We start from the raw sequence: 22,082 nt of genomic DNA on the forward strand, positions 1-22,082 counted from the left end.
CGCTTAGCAAATGCCCTCACATCGGTGTATGTGTGGGGGCTATATCGGCAGCAGTGCGCGTCCCCGCACGTCTTTATCGCTGGCCGAGATTGATGGACAGTGTCCATCAATCTCGGCATCAGCAGGGTTCTCCCACCGGAGAACACTGGCGCTGTCTGCTCGCTTAGCACAAAGAGCTGACAACTCGCTCTGTGTGTGGGCTGTCAGCTCTGTGTGCTATGCGATAGCGGCGCAGCACAGCCCGACCTAGCATAGCTAGGTAGCCCTGCACACATCGCTATGTGTGTATAGGGCCCATTAGAGTCCTTATTAGTATTAAAACTACTGTTACTCTTTTTTTTTTTTATTGTGATCCTATCTAGAGCCTGTAGGATTATTCCTTCTTTCTCTATGCAGTGGATGGATAACTTGTATAAGCTGATGCCTATACATGGTATGAAATATAATTTAGTATTAGGTGATTTTTACATGTTTGTTGAACTTTATGATTATAATACTGTAATTTGCTTTCCTCATGTCTTCTATGCTTGTTTCACTTTGTTCTTCAGATCTAATAAAAGTTGTTGTTTTTTTTTTTAATGAACATATCTGAAGAAGAATCTATTGAGATTCAGTCTTCCTTTCCTCCATGATGCATTTTGGGCAACAAGCAGAATGTGCCAAGTACAAACTTTAAGCTATAATTCACATTCAACAGCTTCATTGTGCTACCAATTGTAATGAGGAAATTAATTTGCATCATGCTTCTGCCCACTGCAGTCACTGTTATGATACAAGATGCACCATCACATCATTGGCCCACATAAAATACCACCCTATATCTGGTGATAGTAAGACATTTTGCTTTTTTAACTGCTATATCTGCAGCTGCATATGTGTAAACGTGTATAACATGAATAACACAATGGTAATTTATTACAGCACTGTATTATGTCTATGCCTGTCCAATATGATTGGAAAGACAGATGTTTTAAAAAAGATATTACTTCATAATTTCAAACTAGTCTTCTGTAGTATTTCTTGCTAAACTGGCTGATGGCCAACTTAATTAACAATTGACTCAAAAAACATTTGTTACTGTTTACTAAAACCTTGCTCATTAAGGGGCCTTTTCAACATCAGGGACCGTATGGTCCCCAATGCTTAAATATCCTAACTCTCCAGGAGTCATGCTGGGGGATTCTTAAATACTGGAGCAATTCAGCATTGCTCCATTGCTCTGAAAAGCAGTTGGCCCTTCATACATTACCACTGCTACTTCAGTATAAGTTACTTACCGCCCACATGTTGGCCTTCTGCTCCAGTGCAACCTTAGGTCACTCATTCATATAGCCAATGGTTGCTCAGAGAGGAGTCAGTGGAGGGATCTGCTCAATTCCTTATTTACAACAACAGATCACCTTCACCTTAGGAACAAGCGGGGCAGCGAGAACCAGCACTATCTGAATTTGGTGTTTGTTCTCCCAGGCAAAGTTTTCGCAGTTTATCCCAGGCATATTGCGTGTGTTGTATAAAATATAAATACATGAATACATTTTATAATTTAGTTTATTTAAGTGAACTTTAGACTACACACACTTGAGGCATGAAAATAGTTAAAAATTCACTAGAAAGTGATATTCTTTTAATTACAATAAATGTTTGTTTTAAGACTCATCCACCCTTCCCCATTGTTCCCCATTGTTTTTGCAGCTAAAAATTAAGTGTCTTGACCTGTGATTGGTTAGTTATCATCTCCATAGAAATAACAGAGAAGAATCTTTCTAATAATAATACCATATTAATGAATAATATTTCATGAAATCATATATTCTGATGACTTGTGTAACATTTCTAATGTAAAGTTGCCTCATTATGAAATGACAATTAATTTTAAAAATAATGTTTTATTTTGTAAATCTGTTGTTTCTGCATGAAACCATGGCAATGTACTGTATGTCTTTGAATTTATTTATTTTCGTGTATTGTATGGTAAAGTCATGCAAACAAATCACATTGTATTTTTCTGCTCATAACAGATCATTTGTGGACAGTAATTATTTATATGGTTTAGTGGCACATACACATGTTCACACCCACATTATGCACTGACTATCTTAGAACCCAAAGTGTGTGACTGTTATGACCTGTACACTCTGGGGACCCAGCAGAGTGTGGGGCATGGGACATTCTGCATTATGGCCCTCGTTAATGATCCACTCCCTCATCTGTACATACACAGATGGCAGAGGGGGTCGTTAATGACGCACAGTAGCACACTGTCGGGAAGGGCATACAAGCTAGGCGATACAATGAGCGATATCGCTCAGAAGAGCTAAAATAAGCGATATCACTCATTTTATCGGCTAGTTTGATTGGCGCTTATCAGGAGCATGTATTTACCACTGAAAGCTTCACACTTATACTAAAATATTCTACTCACTCCGAAAACTTTTAAGGCTCAATTCAATAATGTATGAGTTTTTAAATGCAAGTTTGTTTCATGAAACTTGCAGACTTCGCTTAAATGCGCATACATTATAATTCCCCCCCCCCCAAATTAAGTAAGCAAGCATACAGAAAGTAGTAGATGCTCTTAACAGGTGTCAAAGGGCTGATTGTGCCTTTATAAAAAAAAGTATAAAAGAATAAAAAAATTTAAAATTACAAATAAATAAGATACAAAAAAGAAAGTAGAAATCTGTTTGGCAACTTTAAAAAAAATGTAGGAAAAATAACAATCTTTAATTTTTCAGTGGAATAAATACTTTCAATTTGGGGTTCATAAAAATTAAAAGGTTAACTTTTTGGGTAATTAAAGGACATTTTGAATCCCAATAATAACATGGGCTTATTGCCCAATTAAGCTAATTGAAAACTTCCAAATACTTAATTAGTGGTGGTGTCCAAGCGGTTTTGAAGCAATTGTCAACATTTTTGCTTTAAAAATAAAGAAGTTTGCCTACAAACGTGAGTTTGAAGGAGTAATGTGTTTGGGATTGGAATTCAAGTGCATATCGTAGTGCGAGTTCTCCATGAAAACGTCTTGCAGGCCCAACTCACACCTAATTGTATCGACCTCTTAAAGTTTTTATCCCAGATTCTGCTTGTGTTACACTCATTCACATTTCAATTAACTCCTAGCAGTGTCCAGTATATTGTGCCTTACTTTTGGCTGTATAAGGGAAAGGAAATAATTTTTTGTTTGTTTGTTTTCTTTCAAGTAACCTACCATTTTTACCCACAACTGAGGTAGTGCAATGTATTGGTGATTTTATTGAGCCAACAATGCATTTGTCACCATCGCAAATTGAATAGTCTTTTCATACAGTATATGCACAATCTCCATTCCTTGCTGATGATATTAATATTTAACAATGGCTAAAAATATCTTTTGTTTTCACTGATCCCACACTTCCTAGCCTGCAGCCCCCATGAGAGCTTATTTCCCAGCCCTGTTCCACCTACCAAGTGTAAGCTACCAGCAGCAGCTATAAAATAAGGTTTATGACATCAACGGCATTTGTGGGTCCATTGTGTGACGACTTTCTAAATGACCCCAGCTGTTTGTTATCTCAGGATTACGTGGATATATTCAAATAAAGGAGCTCTGTCACATTAACTTAATGCATGGAACAAGGGGGAAAGCAAAATTAGAGTACTTCTGTATCAGTGTGTTTGAACAAATGTCTGCAAAGGTCGCTGAGGCAGCAGGATTCCAGACAAGGATTCTGGGTAAGACTGGAAAAAGAACTATAGTCTGCAAAAATAATTGGGGATTTAAGGACATTTGCAAGACAACCTAGTTTTACTATAAGTAATGGAATATTCGATTCCTGCTCATTGCACCATAGTAAGTTCCTGCCTGCTTTATCCTAGGAGGAAAAGGGATTCAGAATATTTGTCTGTGTAAAAGTCACTTTAACTGCACATAACCTGAAATGTTAATATGTTTAGAAAAACTGCACTGTAATAGAGAAAAATACTGTAAACCCTCAGATGTTCTGAAAGTGCCCACATTGTGTTATTTAAATAAAATATATTTCAACCCTTCTTGGCATTTATTTCAATCTGTACAAGAGTTTAAGTTTTCAGCTGAGATTGACAACACCTATTGTATGTTGTATTGTATTTAAAAATATATATTATTTAGGAAATATAAATATAGTTTTATATGATTTTGGAGAGAACAGATTATACAGTAAAACATACACATTGAAAATGTGCACAGATACAACATGTTTTAAATATGCTTTTTTGTTTTTATGTAGTGCACCTGCAGTTATGTTCCTTTTTGTTGTTCTGTAATGTAGTGCGTGTCCCTTTTGTTCTGAAAATACCCCTTCTACACCAAACAAATTTCCTGGGATATTGTCGACCCAGGTCAGGGCTCAGTGTAAATGTGCCCTTAAAAAAATATCCCAGGTCTTTGACCCAGCAATCCTACACGGGAAAGTTGCCGGGTGAGACCTGTGTTCAGGGGCAGTGTAAATGGGTATCCCCCTCCCGTTTGCATCAATAAGATGCCTATACCTCCTGACTGCAGTGTCCTTTGTTGTTCTGTGTATAAGTCCAGTGCACCTGTTCCTATTGTTCTGTATAATAGTGCAGAGCACTCACAGTCATGTTTATTTTACTGGAAAGATGGCACTGCTGGATAATAATAAAGTAGCTCTGCTTTGTAGACATAGTATATCTGTCCTGGATGTAGGGTGCATGGCACGGAGTCCCTAAGGGCCCTCACAAAATATGGCCCTTATTCTGGTTCACTCGCAAATTCCTTCTCAAATGGACAAAACCATGTACACTGCAGGAGGGGCAGATGAAACAAGTGCAGAGAGAATTAGGTGGGGTTTTACTTCAAAGTGAGATCTATACTGCAGTGTAAAAATAAAGCAGCCAGTATTTACTCTGCACAGAAACAAAATAACTCACCCAAATCTAACTCTCTGCACATGTTACATCTGCCCCAACTGCAGTGCATATGGTTTTGTCCATTTGAGAAGGAATTTGCCTTTGCGAGTGAACCAGAATAAGGGCCTCTATGTATTCCACTCCATTTGTATTGATGCACTGTTTAGTAATATGAATGTTTTATAAACCACTTGTCAAAGTGCCTAAATCATGTGGTTTCCTCTTGCATCCATTTCCGTCCTTAAATGAGGATTATTCTGTGCCCCTGTGAATATTCTCATGTTCTAACTGATTGGCTTCAGGATGTCCTGTGCTTGCTCCATTGAAAACCTTACCCATGGGAAAACAGAATATAGAGAAATGAGAACAAAATCATGCCTGGACCATAATCAATGTTTAATATATGTGGAGTACTGTGTTCTACCCAATTATTTTCTATCTCTCTCTCTCTCTCTCTCTCTTCTCTCTCTCTCTCTCTCTCTCTCTCTCTCTCTCTCTCTCTCACATGCCATGTATAAGGCCTTTTCTGGGTATGTTAGCCACATAAAGCTGGAGTTTTATATATATATATATATATATATATGTATATATATATATATATATATGTATTTATATATATATATATAACAAGAAAAAGGAGGAGCGCACAAATGAGCATGATAATAACCAGTGTTTACTGAAAAAGTGTAGGCTCACATACAATTCAATTTACTGTAGTCAGCATGCGTAGCATTTACCACTAGCTCAACAGCCTGTAGCACGGGCACCATAAGACATCCAGCAGACCGGCAAAGATGTAACGGCGGCAGCGGCGGTGTTCTCTACGCATCAACCACAGACGGACAGGATACACTGAAGTAAGGATCCGATACGTCAGGTGACCACGCCCCAACGCGTTTCGGCACACGACTTTGTCGTGTGATCACACTCACCCCTTTCACGTTGTCCACATGTTAAGAAACGAATAACCAGCATACTGGTTTGAAGAAAAAAAGGTGTGTATTCAAAAGGAATACATATTAGTACAGTACAGCTGACCCGACAGACGTTTCAACCAGCATCTGCTGGTTTTGCTCAGGGGTTTCCTCTCTCTCTCTCTCTCATGCCATGTATAAGGCCTTTTCTGGTTATGTTAGCCACATAAAGCTGTAGTTTTTATATATATATACATATATATATCTATATATATATATATATATATTCATCTTTAGACTTGGCAAAAGCTGGGCCTAATCCCACTTCATTTCTTTTCATTTTTCATGTCACTGCTTGTGTTTTCTTGGATAATGAACGTTTCTGTTTACAGCCAATAGCCTTGGATTCTGAGCTCATTAAATCATGATTTCATTTTCCAGGTCTAGGTGACAAATACTAGAAATTCCACTTCCTGTTTTCTCAGGAGATCAAGTTATTAATAAGTAATAAAAATATGAAATGTTTGTACACTTCCACTGAAATATGAAGTTATTAATGAACACACTTAAAAAAATGCAGTTATTCATAACTGATATAGAAGAAACATGATGTTATGTTTCAAAACGTGTAAGGGTTTCTGTGCATATTAACAAACCATGATCCTACAGTCATTACTGGAGCAGTTTTTTAGACGTTTTAAACAGATGTGCTTCTGATTGCAGTGTCCCCTTAATCAGAGTGATGACGAGGCATTAAACAGGCAAGATTATTTACTGGCATGAAGAGAATCAGAGGCTAATTTGATGTGGCAGTTCTTGGCAAGTATGAGCTGAAGCCACGCCGGAAGTAGTAAAATCACTTCTACAGAAAGCCTTGTTAGGCTTTGGAAGATCTGGTGGCGATTTCACGTCAGTCAAGGGAGAGAGAAAAAAATTGCTATAGCAAAACTTTAAATCCCAGAGGCTGAACAGGATCAACAACAAATCTGTTGTTCAATGCATGGGATACAGTGCATTGCAATCCTTGGCAAGCCCTACTTTTAAAGCAACATTTACAAGAAAATGTACAATTTATTATTTTTACAAAAGTATATGTTAAAATGCAACGTAAGTGTAACTGCTGCCTGGATCAGCCTTTGAGGGGGGACCCATAATGGTAGCTGCTTTTGTATCCAGTACCCATTGTAGTTATGTTCCTGTTTGAGGTCCACAATCCTTATGGATATGTTAGGTAAATCACTACTTGAACATTTACAGTTGCTGCTTTTGCCCTTTAACCTGCCCTCCTACATTGAGCACAACTGTCGGCAATGTGGTGTTGATTTTTTGTTTGTTTATGTTATTAAATGGATTAATTTAGCAATGCCAGAGTCCTATTATACATATTTTCCCCAGATGAATATTAACCAGTTCCATATTCCTGCCCAAACTGTCTCTTCCATTATTTGAGTAATGTCACTGAAGAGAAAAGTACTGTATGCTGCTAATTTATTAAATGATTGTTTATTGTACATGTGGCACTGTGTGCATGGGAACTGGTTTTTGCTTCTCTCTCCAGTGAAGTGATCTTCGAAGCTCACTCAGAGCACTGTAATAAAATGTCAACTTTCTATAAAAATGGCACATGTAACAAAACCAGTCCCTTTGCCTCATTCATCGTCTATTTAAGCCATATAAAAGGCTAAAACCTGGCAGCATTTTAGGAGTAAAAACTAAAGTTTATGTAAGTGAAAGTTGTGGTCCTAAAGGGGTAGAAGGTGTGAATATTTTGCCTCTCAGAGGATTGAGGCATGAGTAAGTTACAGAGGATACTTCTGAGCAATGTGGAAAGACCTTCAATTTACTAGGCAGACTGTGGCAAAACCAATATGATGTAATTATCTAGCTATCTACAGTATCTATCTATCTATCTATCTATCTATATATATATATATATATATATATCACCACAATAGTGTGTTATAGCGCCCAGTTTCTTTATAGTCTTTCCTTATTTTGAAGCATCCATAGATACAATTTAACAAATATATAAAACATTTATTGGTACTTGTTTCCTAGCAGGGCTCCCAGATTTCCAAAGTATGCTCAGTAGTTAATTTAGTTAATTTATTCACTGCACCTTGAGTGAAATCGCATCGCATGGCCCTTTTTTGTGGCGTGAGATGTGAGATGAGATGAGATCTCAGTAGTTCATATGGTAAAATACCTAAAACAGCACCACTCTCCCCGTCACCCCGAAGCGTGGTGAACCCCAAGAGGGGTGGCGGAAAGCATCCTCCGACCTTTTCATACCCCCACTATCCACGTCGGCATGGACTTGTTTTTATATAGTGTGGCGAGCGTAGCGAGACGCGTGCAGCGAAATACATGTAAAGTAATCTGCGTGCGCTTGCCATGCTTCGGGCTCACTGCGCTCGCCACACTGTGTAAAATCAACTCCACGCCGACGTGGATAGTGGGGGTATGAAAAGGTCGGAGGATGCGTTCCGCTGCGCTCGCCACGCTTCGGGGTGATGTGGAGAGTAGTGCTGTTTTAGTTGTTTTACCATATGAACTACTGAGATCTCACCTGATCTGATCTCATCTGCGATATGATTTCACTCAGGGTGCAGTGATTAAATTAACTAAATTAACTACTGAGATCGCATCACACACATCGCAAGGCACAAAAAGCCATGTGTTGCGATGTGCAATGCGATTTCACTACGGAGAATAGGCCACTAAGCAAATAGCTTAGTGGGTGCCCTGCTAGAAAACAAGTACCCATTTATTAAAAATACACTTTAAAACAAAAGTTTTTTTCAAAATAGTTCCTTGTCAGAGGATTTTCTTTAGATAATGGATGTAAACAATAGCCCGACGTGTTTCGTCTCAATAAGAGACTTCATCAGGGGTGCTTTACATAAATCTACAAAAAGTAGCACATATTGGTAAGCTAATAAAGAACAGGAAAGACATAACAGTATTTACAATTTCATTTTGACATATGGGGTGAGATTTAATAGGATGTGAGAGATTTGGTGAGAAATCTGCAGTTTTTTTTAAAGCGGCAATCATTTACACTGCAAAACCAGTTTGATCTTGCAGTGTAAATGATTGCCGCTTTAAAAAAACTGGAGAGGGGAAAAGGACTTCCCAAACTCCATAGCTGAAGAAGACTGGCCTATTATCCGATCTAGGACCGCCAAGGCCTCCATTAGTGTTGCTATCAAGGAAACATGCTATAAGGTTTATACCCGCTGGTACCTGGTCCCAACTCGGCTGCACGCCATGTTTCCCTCAACATCTGATCTATGCTGGAGAAATTGTGGCCAAGTGGGCACGTTCTCTCACATCTGGTGGGAATGCCCAATAATTAAGACCTTTTGGATGACAGTATGGTCACTGATATCTCGCTTACTTGACACGCCCCTCTCACCTTCAGCCACAGTTGCATTACTGAACGCCCCGTCCCCAAATGTCAGTAAACCCCAGGACAAGCTTATTGTCCACATTTGTAATGCCGCAAAAACCCTGATTGCCAGACACTGGAAGAGAGCTGAGATGCCATCTAAGACAACTCTCCTTTCCCGAATCAACTTTGTAGCCTCAATGGAATACATCACGTGTTTACAAAATGACTCCATAACTACCTTTCACAATATATGGTCCCCCTGGTACTCCTTCAACTCCTTACCCACCCCTGGACTCTGCTAACTGTACCTAATTGTATTTTAATGTATTTTATTGTATGTTAAAAATTATCCATTTGTATTCCTTATTTCAGAGGTTCCTATATTAACCTCATTTGATGCTACCATTAGAAATAATGGAACTACCTGCTAAAATGTATAATTGTTTTTGTTCTTTTTTTTTTTCTCTGTAAAAGAAAAAATTCAAATAAAAATTCATTGTTTTAAAAAAAAAAAAACTGGAGATTTCTCACCAAATCTCTCATTTTCTGAATCTCTCATCCTATTAAATCTCACCCACAGTCTATATAGGAAAAGAACAGATGGAGGTTTCTTAGATGTCCTTTAGCGGGTATTTTTATATAAATAATGCCATATGATTCATTATGAGGGTGACTTTTTCAATCTATGGACTCATTATATGATTAGTAGAGAGGAAGGAAAAAAAGGGAAGAAGAAAAGAGGAGGGAGTTTCAATCAAGAATATCCAATTACTTTTATGTAAGGGGGAATGTATCATACCTTTACTGATCTGTATAGGAATTTCTCCTTACTTCAACAGTGATTTCCTATATTGATACTATTAATGGTGCAGAATGAATTAACTTTTCACTTGATGTGATCTTACTACCAGTAAAGAGACATAAATTAAAACTATTGATAACGAGTTTCCTTATTTTAATTATATGTATTGTATATGTATATGTGTTAAATTGTTTTTTAGTGATCCATATTCACTCTTCTTTAAAAAATTTAGCTGCAGAAAAGTCTAATAGATTTATAAAAGGTGAATTCTTCTACTTTTTATTATAAAAGACTCCATTTTAATTATTCATTAGTAGGCTATAATTTTCATACGTACCAATTTATTTAGGATTTTGATACTGATTAGGTGTTAGTATAATCGATAAGGTCCCATATATGTAAATCCAACCAGAACTGCAATTCCGATTTTATTCTATAGAGGGGGTAAGGGCATATTATAGTTTTTTTTACTTTTTTTATTAATATATATATATAATATAATTTTTAGTGCCCATATTATATATTTCTTTATTTATACCTACGTTTATATAATTGTGTGCCATTATATTTATGTTGTTATATGGTGGTGTATTACTTTTCTGTCGCTGTGCTTTTATTTCTTCTTCTATAATCCCCTATTTCAGTGATTTAGTGTTTCTAACTTTTCTTAACTATATTATATATATTAAGTATTTATATTTTTAATGTAGGGAAAGTAGTAAAAGAGCCTTAATAGACTTGTTTGCCTTCCACCCTCGAACTGGTGGAAAGCACCGTCATTGCAATAAACTTATTTTAGTTGAAATAGGTGGCTCTAATTGCATTTATATAAACATAGGTATAAATATATAATATTAGGTGATTCATCGCGCCCTACGGGTGCTCTTCACACCATCATAAGGGGCTGCGCTCCCTTAATTTGTGAACGTTTGTATTGTGAGAAATATGGTTAGAATAGTATGAAAGATGCCCTGTATTGCAACTTATAGGTGAAATGTGTTAAATAGAGAGCATATGATTTGGAAGGGTGTGTGTATTGGGTACTTGTTTCCTAGCACTGCGCCAGCGATAAAACTTGTATCCATCGGGTCCTAAAAAATCGCGTCGATCGCATGCAACCAAATCGCATGCGATGCGATAAACGCGATTTTTACATTGGAACCAATGTAAAATGGTCCCTGAGACCCGATTTTACATTGGCCCCAATGTTAAATGCCCCCCAGACCCCAATTTTCATTGTATCACCACCCTGATGGGTCAAATGCCTCTCCATTGTTAACGCTACCCCACGATGAACGCCAACCCGAAGCGTGGCGAGCGCATGGGTACGCATCCTCCGACCTTTTCCTACCCCCACTATCCACGTCGGCGTGAGTGGAGAGCGCAACGAGCCTCCGAGCCCGAAGCGTGGTGAGCGGACGCGCATTACTTCACAGGTATTACGCTGCCCCTCGCGGGGCTCGCCATGCTTCGGGCTCGGTGGCTCGCTGCGCTCCCCACACTATATAAGATCAACTCCACGCCGATGTGGATAGTGGGGGTATTAAAAGGTCGGAGGACGTGTACCACCGCTCCTCGTGGGCTCGCTGCGCTCACCACGCTTCGGGTTGGTGTTCATCGTGGGGTTGCATTAACAATGGGGGGGCATTTCACATACAAATTACCCAGGGTGGGGATACAATCAAAAATCGGTTCCATTTGGGCCATTTAACATTGTTCGGTACTTGTTTCCTAGCACGGCCACACCGATTTAGATCGGGGTGGTCGTGTCGGAAAAATCGGGTCAATCGCATCGCATGCGATTTGGTCGCATGCGATGCGATCGACGCGACCGACCGATTTTGGACCCGATTTTTTTCATTGAATCCAATGTAAATTGGGTCCCTGGGACCCAATTTTACATTGGATTAAATGAAAAAAATTCCCAACCCCCCCAAATGTAAGCGCGTAAACTCCAGCCCACGATAGACGACAACCCGAAGCGTGGCGAGCGCAGCGAGCCCGCGAGGGGCGGCGGTGCGCGTCCTACAACCTTTTCATTCCCCTACTATCCACGTCGGCGTGGAGTTGAGAATAGAATAGTGTGGCGAGCGCAGCGAGCGGACGCGGATACCTTCACAGGTAAACGCGTCCCTTCACGGACTTCACAGGTGTCCGCGTCGCCACGGACACCTGTGAAGGCCGCGAAGGGACGCGTATAACTGTGAAGGTATCCGCGTCCCCTCGCGGGGCTCGCCACGCTTCGGGCTCGGTGGCTCGCTGCGCTCGCCACGCTATTCTATTCTCAACTCCACGCCGACGTGGATAGTAGGGGAATGAAAAGGTCGGAGGACGCGCACCGCCGCCCCTCGCGGGCTCGCTGCGCTCGCCACGCTTCGGGTTGGCGTCTATCGTGGGGTGACGACGGGGACATCTATAATGTGAAATGGGTCATATTGGCCCATTTCACATTTTTTCACAATTTTTCACCATTTCAATGTTAAAAAATATTTTAACATTGAAGCCTATGCAAAAATCGGGGGCATCGCGTCGCATCGCGTCGGGACCAATGTTAATGGTCCCGACCGACGCGATGCCCCCGATATTTTAACTTTCCCGACAAGATTTCAATGTTAAAATATTTTTTAACATTGAAGCCTATGGAAATATCGGGGGCATCGCGTCGGTCGCGTCGGGACCAATGTTAATGGTCCCGACCGACGCGATGCCCCCGATATTGTATCCTAGCCGGCAAAATGGACCTGATTTCAAAAGAAATCGGGTCCATCGGGGGTAATCGTGTCCCTTAATTAAGGGGCACGATTACTCCAGATTGTGGCCGTGCTAGGAAACAAGTACCCATTGTTCCCTATGTAAAATCGGGTCCATCGCATCGGTCGCATTGTATGCCATTATAATGGCATACAATGGACCCGATTTTACATAGGAATTTAACATTAAATACAATGCATTCAATGTTAAATCGCGTTGGTCGCATCGCATACCTTAAGTTAAGGCATGCGATGGACGCGATTTTTTAATTGTCGGAGAAAAGGCTAAAAATAGCCCTAATATCGCGTCGAACGCGTCTATCGTATACCTTAACTTAAGGTATGCGATGACCCACGGCGGGCGCCGAGCTAGGAAACAAGTACCGTGTATTGTTTTGTTTAATTAAAAAGCGGTTGTTTAGGTGTGTGTGTGTGTGTGTGTACTACAATAGTATAGTAGGGTGTTTTTGGGTCAGCGGATCCCCACTGGCGGAGGTCACGACACAGGAAAACAGGAGGCTAGGTAGTGATAGGGGTGTGTGGGCATAAGGGGGACTAAAGAGGAGGGTGGGGGACACTGTGCAGCTTCTGCCAGTGGGTGAGGGTCCAGCGTGGCAGCACAGGAGTACAGGACGGTGCTCTTCCTACTGGGTGGGAGTTAGAGTGCATGAGAGCAGGAGGCTGGGCTATGAGGCATGATAGGGGTATGTGGGCAACACAGCGTCAGTGACTCCCCAGTGGTGGAAGTTACGGTTCAGGAGAGCAGGAAGCTGGGTAGTGATAGGGGTGTGTGGGCATTCGGGGGGCTAAAGAGGAGGGTGGGGGACACTGTGCAGCTTCTGCCAGTGGGTGAGGGTCCAGCATGGCAGCACTGGAGTACAGGATGGTGCCCCTGAGTCAGTGTCTCCTACTGGGTGGGAGTTAGGGTGCATGAGAGCAGGAGGCTGGTAAAGCATGATAGGGGAATGTGGGCAACACAGGGTGAGCGGGTCCCCACTGGCGGAAGTTACGGGGCAGGAGGCAGGGCAGTGATAGAGGTGTGTGGGCATGAGGGGTAGTAAAGGTTTTTGGCTGTTGCAGAGTAGGAATGGGCATTGGTGCAGACACCATCGATGGTTGGCATTGATGGCGATTTTGCACCCTGCCATCGATAGTAGTAACATATTACTTTGATAACCATCGATTGTTGTAGCTATCGATGGTCATCCATTATATCTGACTGAATAGGCCATGGGTCAATCAGAACTCGGTGGCGGGACTTCCGGGTGTGGAGGGGCAGAGCTATGCTCCGTCTCCCGGCACCTTAAAAAAATGTGAAACTTGATCGGTTCTCCTTTGCCATTGATGTAGGGAAACCGTCTGGTCCTCCCACATCGATGGCAAAAGTATTCAACATCGGCCATAAACCATCGATGATTTGAAATCATTGATGGTCAATGGGCATCCCTAGAACTGGAAGAGAATGGGCTCCCGGCAGTGGGTGAGCGTCTTCTCCCACTGGGAGAGAGTGAGGTTGCATGAGAGCAGGAGGCTGTATAATAGTGGTATGTGGGCAAGACATTGATAAAAGTTGTGGTGCTGGTGCAGAGGACCGTGGGGACACTTCTGGCAGTGGCGGAACCTGCAGCGCGGCAGCTAGGGCCGGATTTCCCACCTAGGGGCGGCACCTGCTTGTGGCAGTACAGGATTCCCCATTCTCACGGGGGTATGTGATATGCGGGAGCGGGGTCGCGGGGGTCCACTGGGGGGGGAAATTGCCGGAAGAGGGTCAGGTGGGTCTGCAAATTGCGGAAGAGGGGGGTGCGGGGATCTGCGATTAGCGAGAGGAAGTGAAGGTCCGCAAATCGTGGGGGGGGGGGGCTTGAATCACGGGTGAGGGGGTGCCGTGAATCGCAGGAGAGGGGGGGCACGGGGGTGCCGCGAATCGCAGGAGGGGGGGGGGCGCAGAGGGCCTGCAAATCATGGGAGGGGGGGTCGCGGGGGTGCCGCGAATCGCCGGTGGGGGGGTCGCGGGTGTCTGGCAGAGGGGTGGGGGTGCGGGAGTAATGGTGGATGGTGGCAGTGGAGAAATGGTGGATGACGCCATGACAGTCCGGCATGTATGCTATTAGCGTATTGCCGCTGGGGGAGCTGGGAAACCATGTGATGCTCCCCCAGCGCTCACTACTCTAAATCGCCGCCATTGCTCCCCGCCTCCTAGAGGTTCCACCCTCGCCCGGCCACCGCTGAATCCCTGCCGCCCGCCGACGATGTAAGTAAACCCCCCCCTGGCCGCCCCCTCCCGCCACACAATCCCCCCGACGCCCGAGATTAGCCGGACGCAATGCAATGTCTATGCTGATAACGTAGCCAAAGCTACGTTGTCAGCGTAGCGTAGCTGGGCACCTGGCTAACATATAAGTACCAGAGTGTATTTGTGATTAATTTAATGTTATCTTCATTTTAAAAAAAACTGTGCTTTTCTTTAAAAAATCAGGAAATTGCTGCTGCTATATATATAGAGAGAGAGAGCATTACTGTGCATATATAAACATTTATTTAAAAACTGTTGGGACGCTTACATTAATAGAGAGATCACAGGAGGAGAGATAGAGTAATACAGTGTGCAATCTGTTTCTAAAGTTTTGCATTTTGAACACACACCGCCAGAGTCATTCATTGGAAATAAGCGGTATTAGGTGCCGATTCCTCTTCTCCCACATAACAAAAGATCACACATCTATCTCTTCATACTCCAGTCCCCACAGATCTAAATTATTGGACCCTCTACCTATACTGAATGGCACAGACAGCCCTCCCTTTTTTTAGTAGACCCTTACCTGCTTTCTACCCATGTTTGAGTTATAGCATGTGGAAGGCAAAGATTTACATATGACCTACTTACATTCAACAAAATGATTTGACTTCAAATGTATTTTTTATAACAAGTTTATTACTCTATTCTAATTAAAGCAAATAATATCTAATTGCAAATCACTGCAATAGTTGCTGATCTGCATTAAAGATATGACTTCTGTATTTGGTTTACAAACATTGAAAGTGCATTGAAAGTGCACCTTTAAATCAATTTTAAACTAAATAAACTCACTATAGTGAGTTTATTGAAGACATTTTATACAGTACTCTAGCACCACAGGTAGTACTTGACGAGGTGTAGACTCACCATCATAGCTTCAGTGATGGCTCCTTTTAGTGTCAGCAGTGAAAGAGTTACCTCTGGCTTATAGCTTTACAGATCCAGTGCCCATCCCATGAGCAGCTTACTAATGAATTTGGCATTTTCCACTAATTAGCAGTTTGCATTTTTGCCATTTGTCTTTCATGTGGTCTCTGGCCGTTCGCTTTTCATGTCTCGTAGTAAAATGTCAGTGCTTCTATAATTGCTCTCTCTCCTCTTGTCATAGAAATCCCTTTTCTTTGCCCATGAATACTGAACAAGTGGAGGGCAAGGGACTGGGCTATGAGCTGTGCATTCTGGAGTCTATTAATGACACCCATATTTCCTCACTTAGCTTAAGGAATTGTTTACAGTCATTTTATTTAATTTGGCTAAGTGCATTTATCTTATGGGAAAACTGAATATATTTATACTTTTAGAGACATGAGAAGCCTGTGTGTGTGTGTGAGTGTATATGTATATGTATGTATATATTTATAATGCCTCCTATTTTTTCTCCTTAATAAGTTCTTCAAATCTTTGTGTACAGTCCACTGCAGTAAGTCCTATGGTGGGGCATTTCCAGGATAGCACAGTATATATCAAAACCAGGAAGTGTGGCACCATGAAGCCCGTAAAACAGGAAGTCCTGCCAGAAGTGCGGTGACCAGCGCTAATTGGTTGATTCTCACTATAAAAATCCATAAGACTTATCATGCAGCACTTCCACCTTGAGAAAGAACCCAGCAGGGTTCCAAACATGTGGAAGCTACTTTACACCTTGCAGAAGGGGGACTCACAGCCTGGGACCTTTAACATCTAAGTGTTTACTCATGCCTGACTGAGAGCTTCTGAACCGGTTCTCCAACAATCTCTTCTTCATCGTGCCTGATTCATTGGGATCCACATGTTTTTAAAATGTTTTACTTGTTATCATATTTTTGGGGGCCTTCACATCAACTACATGGTGGAGGGATCTCCCAGATACACAAAGTACTTGAGATAAAGCCCCTATAAAGAGTGTACGGCACCAGTCTCATCATCTCTCTAGGAGCTGGTGACAGGATTTGTTCTACTTGTATTTCGATACTTACATTGTCTGATTGTCATTATCGGTGTGGGGACACCTATGTTTTCTACATAAACCCTCCACTAGCTGCCAATCTATTGCGCTGAATATCTTGGTTCTTGAATCACCTACTTGCAGGGGAAAATATATTCAGACCCACCCTTCTCAAACCAAAGTAGCTTCAGTATAACAAATTGTTTTCAATCCACCCAGGGCCGGCGCCACCACTAAGCAGGTCTAGGCATTTGCCTAGGGTGCCAGCCACTGGAGGGCGGCAGTTTGCCCCTCGCCCCCCGTGTAAAGGGGGTACCTGCTCCTCATGGTACTTATCAACTCTTAGCTAATAGATGTTCTATTGCTCTCTGACCTTCTTTTTCTCTTCTACTTATCTCTGACATTCTGGCTCTTTCCTATTTATTTCTTGCTAATTGAATGGATATGTTCGTGGTCGGATCAACGGCTCTGGACTACGGGTAGGCATTTGTTTGTTTCTTTGTTCTTTTTATTTTTTTTATGTTAACCATCAGCCATAACATTATTTTGCTTATGCTTTGAGGACCCAGCATTTCTGTTCTTTTATGGGCCACCCTCCAGAATATATCCCTTTTCTTTAGTCTTGTGACCGTTACATCAGGTTTATACCTGGGGGAGTTTCCTACTCATTTTTGAATTAGTGTTTGTTTAATACTGTATGTTTGTAGCATGGTGGAAAATGTTGAAAACTGTTTGTACATCTTCTCTGTATTTACATTTGGACCATGTCTGGCTATTATCTTATGTTCATCGCTCAGCACAGGCACCCATCGCTCCAATGTGTGGGCCTTTAGCTTCAGAATATAAATATTATAGAAAACATTTATGAAATGGGAGATAACCAAAAATATGCACAATTCGACTTTATGTTTATTGTTGTGAATTCTCAATATCCTAGGACATGACAACAATAAAGTATTAAAAAAACAGCATATTGGCACGCATGATTTCAGGTTATACAATAATAAGACACATTAAACTGAATTGACAATAATTACTAGACAGTTACTCTTGTGATATTTACCCAACGTCATAACTTGTGAATCATTATTAAGTAATAACAGTTCAGCACCTATTGCTGGGCTATTTCAAAAATTCTGTACTTTGGTATATTAAAATTTGAAACAACGTTTTTTATTAATTGACCCCAAGCAGGCACTAAGCATACCTCATCAATGTATGCCTGGCTTGTGGCCAAAACTGTACAGAGTCCTCTCAGTCACCTGGGAATCTGGATTCAGACATAGCAGATTTTTATTCTAGATAAAGGTTTTGTTTTTATTTCCATACGCAGAAATGTTTCAGCAATAGATTTTCCTCCTGTGAAAATGTTCAAAAACAGAGATCCCCCCCAGCTATGGTCTGGATCTGTTTATTCCACACATAGAAAGGTGAAAGAAATATTACACGTTCATGTAACATCAAGCAAACAAGTTGTCTGATCCGTTTCCCAGGTCATCCAGTTGTTATGGTAACCATTAAATGGATGCATCAGTGACAGAAAATGTAATAAGCCTGTTTGTGCCATACTCATCTGACCAAAGACACGTGTGCTGTTTGCAGGTGCTTGTTGTTGTGGCATGGTGGAAGAGCAAGGGCTTGTTGAAGGTTGGTGAAGCCTGGGTACATGTATTAGGGAGTAGTGGTATATGGATGCAGGAGAGAGCTGTTAGGCGATGAAGCAGGTAATAGTGTTATGAGAGAAACAATGACTTCACTATTTTTAGATAAGTGATACTTAATAAAGGTGCATATAGCAGGTTATGGAAGAGGTGTGTGATACCTATTACTCTTTAAACTTATACAGCTGTAATGTGATCAATTAATACTGCTACTAATACAGACATCGCTAATCCCAAAATCTAGTTATTCCTGCTAGATGGTTTACCACTATTGATGCTGAGTGTCAGGACACTGATCTTAGCTCTGCCCATCTCAATGAATCTCATCCACTGGGCTCTCATTGTCCCGCAACTTATTGAACTGAAAGCAATGGTGATTATCAATGGTTCCCTTGCAGATGATTTCACATCATTGATGTTACCCACCAATGGTACCATCAATGGTGATAATTAATGGGTAACCCGTTGATGGCCATCCCTAAAAGAAGTTGGGCTAGATGAGGGGAAAGGGAGGGTTAGATCAGGACAGGGGCATGTTGGAATAGCTGTTGGGTGGACCAAACAAAGAGAAAGGGTGGACTGTATGAGTAGTTGTGGTGGGTTTAGGGAGAGAGCAGCTAGGGTAGAGGGTGCTGCTTAGATTAGGAAGTCTGCCAGCAGGGGTTTGGGCTTACACGAGGAGAGAAAGCTAGCATAGCTAGCTAGCTTAGGGGTTTTACAGACAGTAGCAGGTTGTAAGACAGAATATGAACAAGCCAAATATGTAAATAGAGCAGTGGCATACCCTGGCTGCCATCTGTAGGAAAAGTTGTCCTGTCTTCTCAAATGCTCCACCAGTGATGGAGAGTGAGAAGTTGTGGCAGTAGTGGAAAGTCTTCCAGACACACTAAATGGTGAGTGCTGCAACTAAGGTTATAGGGAGGGAGAGGGAGCGAGATGGGGTACTATGACTAGCGTGTATCATAATGTGTACAGGACACTACAACTGTTAGGAAATAATATGTAAGGGGCACCACCACTGTTACTTGATGTATAAGGGGCACTACTACTGAGTGGAAATAATGTGCAAGGGGCATAACTACTTTATGGGCATGTGTGGGCATTATATTCAAGGAGAAATACTAGTGTGCAGCATACCATGTAACGGGAACTACTACTGTGTGGCATACCATATAAGGTGCGTTACTGCTGTATGGCAAAACATGCAAGTGGCATTGCTACTATAGGGCATAAAGTGTAAGGGGCAATACTACTAAGGGTGTGGCATGCAAGGATGGTATATCTAATAAGGCCACACCCTTTTTCCAGAAGTGCAATAATGTACTTATCACCACTAACCACCCTTTCCACCATATTATGGTGCCTCACCCCTGTTATTCCCCCCCCCCCCCCCCCCGTTCTGCTCCTGCACTTCTCGTGTATCCAGTTACCAATATTAATATTTCCCATCACACACTTTTTCCATAACTGTTTTCTACACCATTCTTATTTATAATCGCATATCCATATCTATTGAAATACTTATTCTGCAAGTAAAGCTATTACACTACCATATACATCACCTAGAACTTCTTTTGCCATCCTACCTTCGTCATAATCCACAGACCCAAGCTAAATCAATGGATCCTATCTCCAATACAATGCTAACACCCGCTAACAGTGCTCCATAAACTATGCACAAATAATTACTTTATAACTTTACTTCTATGTTACTATGGGGAGAAAATAGTGCTTGCTGGCACATCCACAACCACAGTAGGTAAAGTGCAATAGAGTACCTCCGGTACTCTTTACTTAGTTGGGCGCCCGTCGCGGTCATCGCGGGTACATTTATGTCTGGCCGCGACGCGATCGACGCGATGCCCGCGATTTCCCATTGAAACCCATGTTAAACATGGAAATCGTGTCGGTCGCGTCGCGGCCGGCCATAAATGTACCCGCGATGCCCGCGACGCGATGCTCCCGATTTACCATAGGAATCAATGTTAAAAGGCGCGATGGACCCGATTTTACTGTTAAATGGCTCAATGGACCCGATTTGGCCATAGGAATCAATGTTAAATGGGCCACAGAGCCCATTAACCCTTAAATGTCCCCCCAAATTTTTAACGCCACCCCACGATCCACGCCAACCCGAAGCGTGGCGAGCGCAGCGAGCCCGCGAGGGGCGGCGGTACGCGTCCTCCGACCTTTTCATGCCCTACTATCCACTAGGGCGTGGAGTGAGAATATAATAGTGTGGCGAGCGCAGCGAGCCACCGAGCCCGAAGCGTGGCGAGCGGACGCGGATACCTTCACAGTTATACGCGTCCCCTCGCGGGCTTCACAGGTGTCCGTGGCGACGCCGACACCTGTGAAGCCCGCGAGGGGACGCGTCTACCTGTGAAGGTATCCGCGTCCGCTCGCCACGCTTCGGGCTCGGTGGCTCGCTGCGCTCGCCACACTATTCTATTCTCACTCCACGCCCTAGTGGATAGTAGGGCATGAAAAGGTCGGAGGACGCGTACCGCCGCCCCTCGCGGGCTCGCTGCGCTCGCCACGCTTCGGGTTGGCGTGGATCGTGGGGTGGCGTAAAAAATTGGGGGGGACATTTAAGGGTTAATTGTGCCTATTTGGCCTCTGTGGCCCATTTAACATTGATTCCTATGGCCAAATCGGGTCCATTGAGGCATTTAACAGTAAAATCGCGGTCAATCAGCCTTTTTAACATTGTTCCCTATGGAAAAATCGCGGTCATCGCGGGCATCGCGGCCATCCCGATTTACCCGCGATGACCGCGATTTTTACCCCCGACGACCGCGATTTCAATCGCTGGCGCCCATCTAGGTAAAGAGTACCGTACCTCCTACTACAGTGAAATCCAGAGTAGTAAGCATATACATGACTGTAGGTAATGACATCATTCACAAATTATTTTCAAGGGAACCAATTAACTTTATCCAAGCAAAAATTTCTTAGGAAGTGTTTAGGGGTGATCTGCAGTTTGTACTCTACTAAACCTATGTCCATATGTTTTAGAATTTTCTCAGCATAACAAAGTGCGGACTGATGACATCATCAGTGACAGATTAACCACGCATAGATAATACAGTAGGTTCTCTTTACAGAGATCTATTTTCATAGGTATGCTATATAATACTGCTTTCACACTGCAAAACCTGCTTTGACCCGCTTTTTGAAACGTTTCTTAACATGGGTCAGAGCAAGTTAAACCCCTTTCACATTGCATGTTGTAAACGGTTTCTAACCGGTTAATTACCGTTTTTGTACCTTTCAAACCCATTCTCACCCATTCCCTGGAACTTGGCAGCACTCCCCCAATTCCCTCCCCTGGCAGCATGTACTGTAACCCCGTTCCCCCCCTCCTGGTACCTGGCCGCATGTACCCAGGAGGCAGTGGGGTCCATTTGGCAAATGCGCAGTGTCCGTTTGTCCAATAGGGAGTCAG

The 22,082-nt window shown here is 42.3% G+C and overlaps 1 long non-coding RNA gene across 1 annotated transcript; it reads right to left on the reverse strand.

Moving 5' to 3' along the window:
* Positions 1-17,860: 17,860 nt before the first annotated feature.
* Positions 17,861-22,058, reverse strand: LOC146026316 (uncharacterized). The gene is made up of 2 exons (XR_014454429.1): positions 21,477-22,058; positions 17,861-20,412 (listed from the first exon to the last, which is right to left on the reverse strand). It is a non-coding gene; the product is annotated as an uncharacterized LOC146026316 (long non-coding RNA).
* Positions 22,059-22,082: the final 24 nt, after the last annotated feature.

This window comes from Crinia signifera, chromosome 8, assembly GCF_055691185.1.
Source record: "Crinia signifera chromosome 8, ASM5569118v1, whole genome shotgun sequence".
Lineage (NCBI taxonomy): Eukaryota > Metazoa > Chordata > Amphibia > Anura > Myobatrachidae > Crinia > Crinia signifera.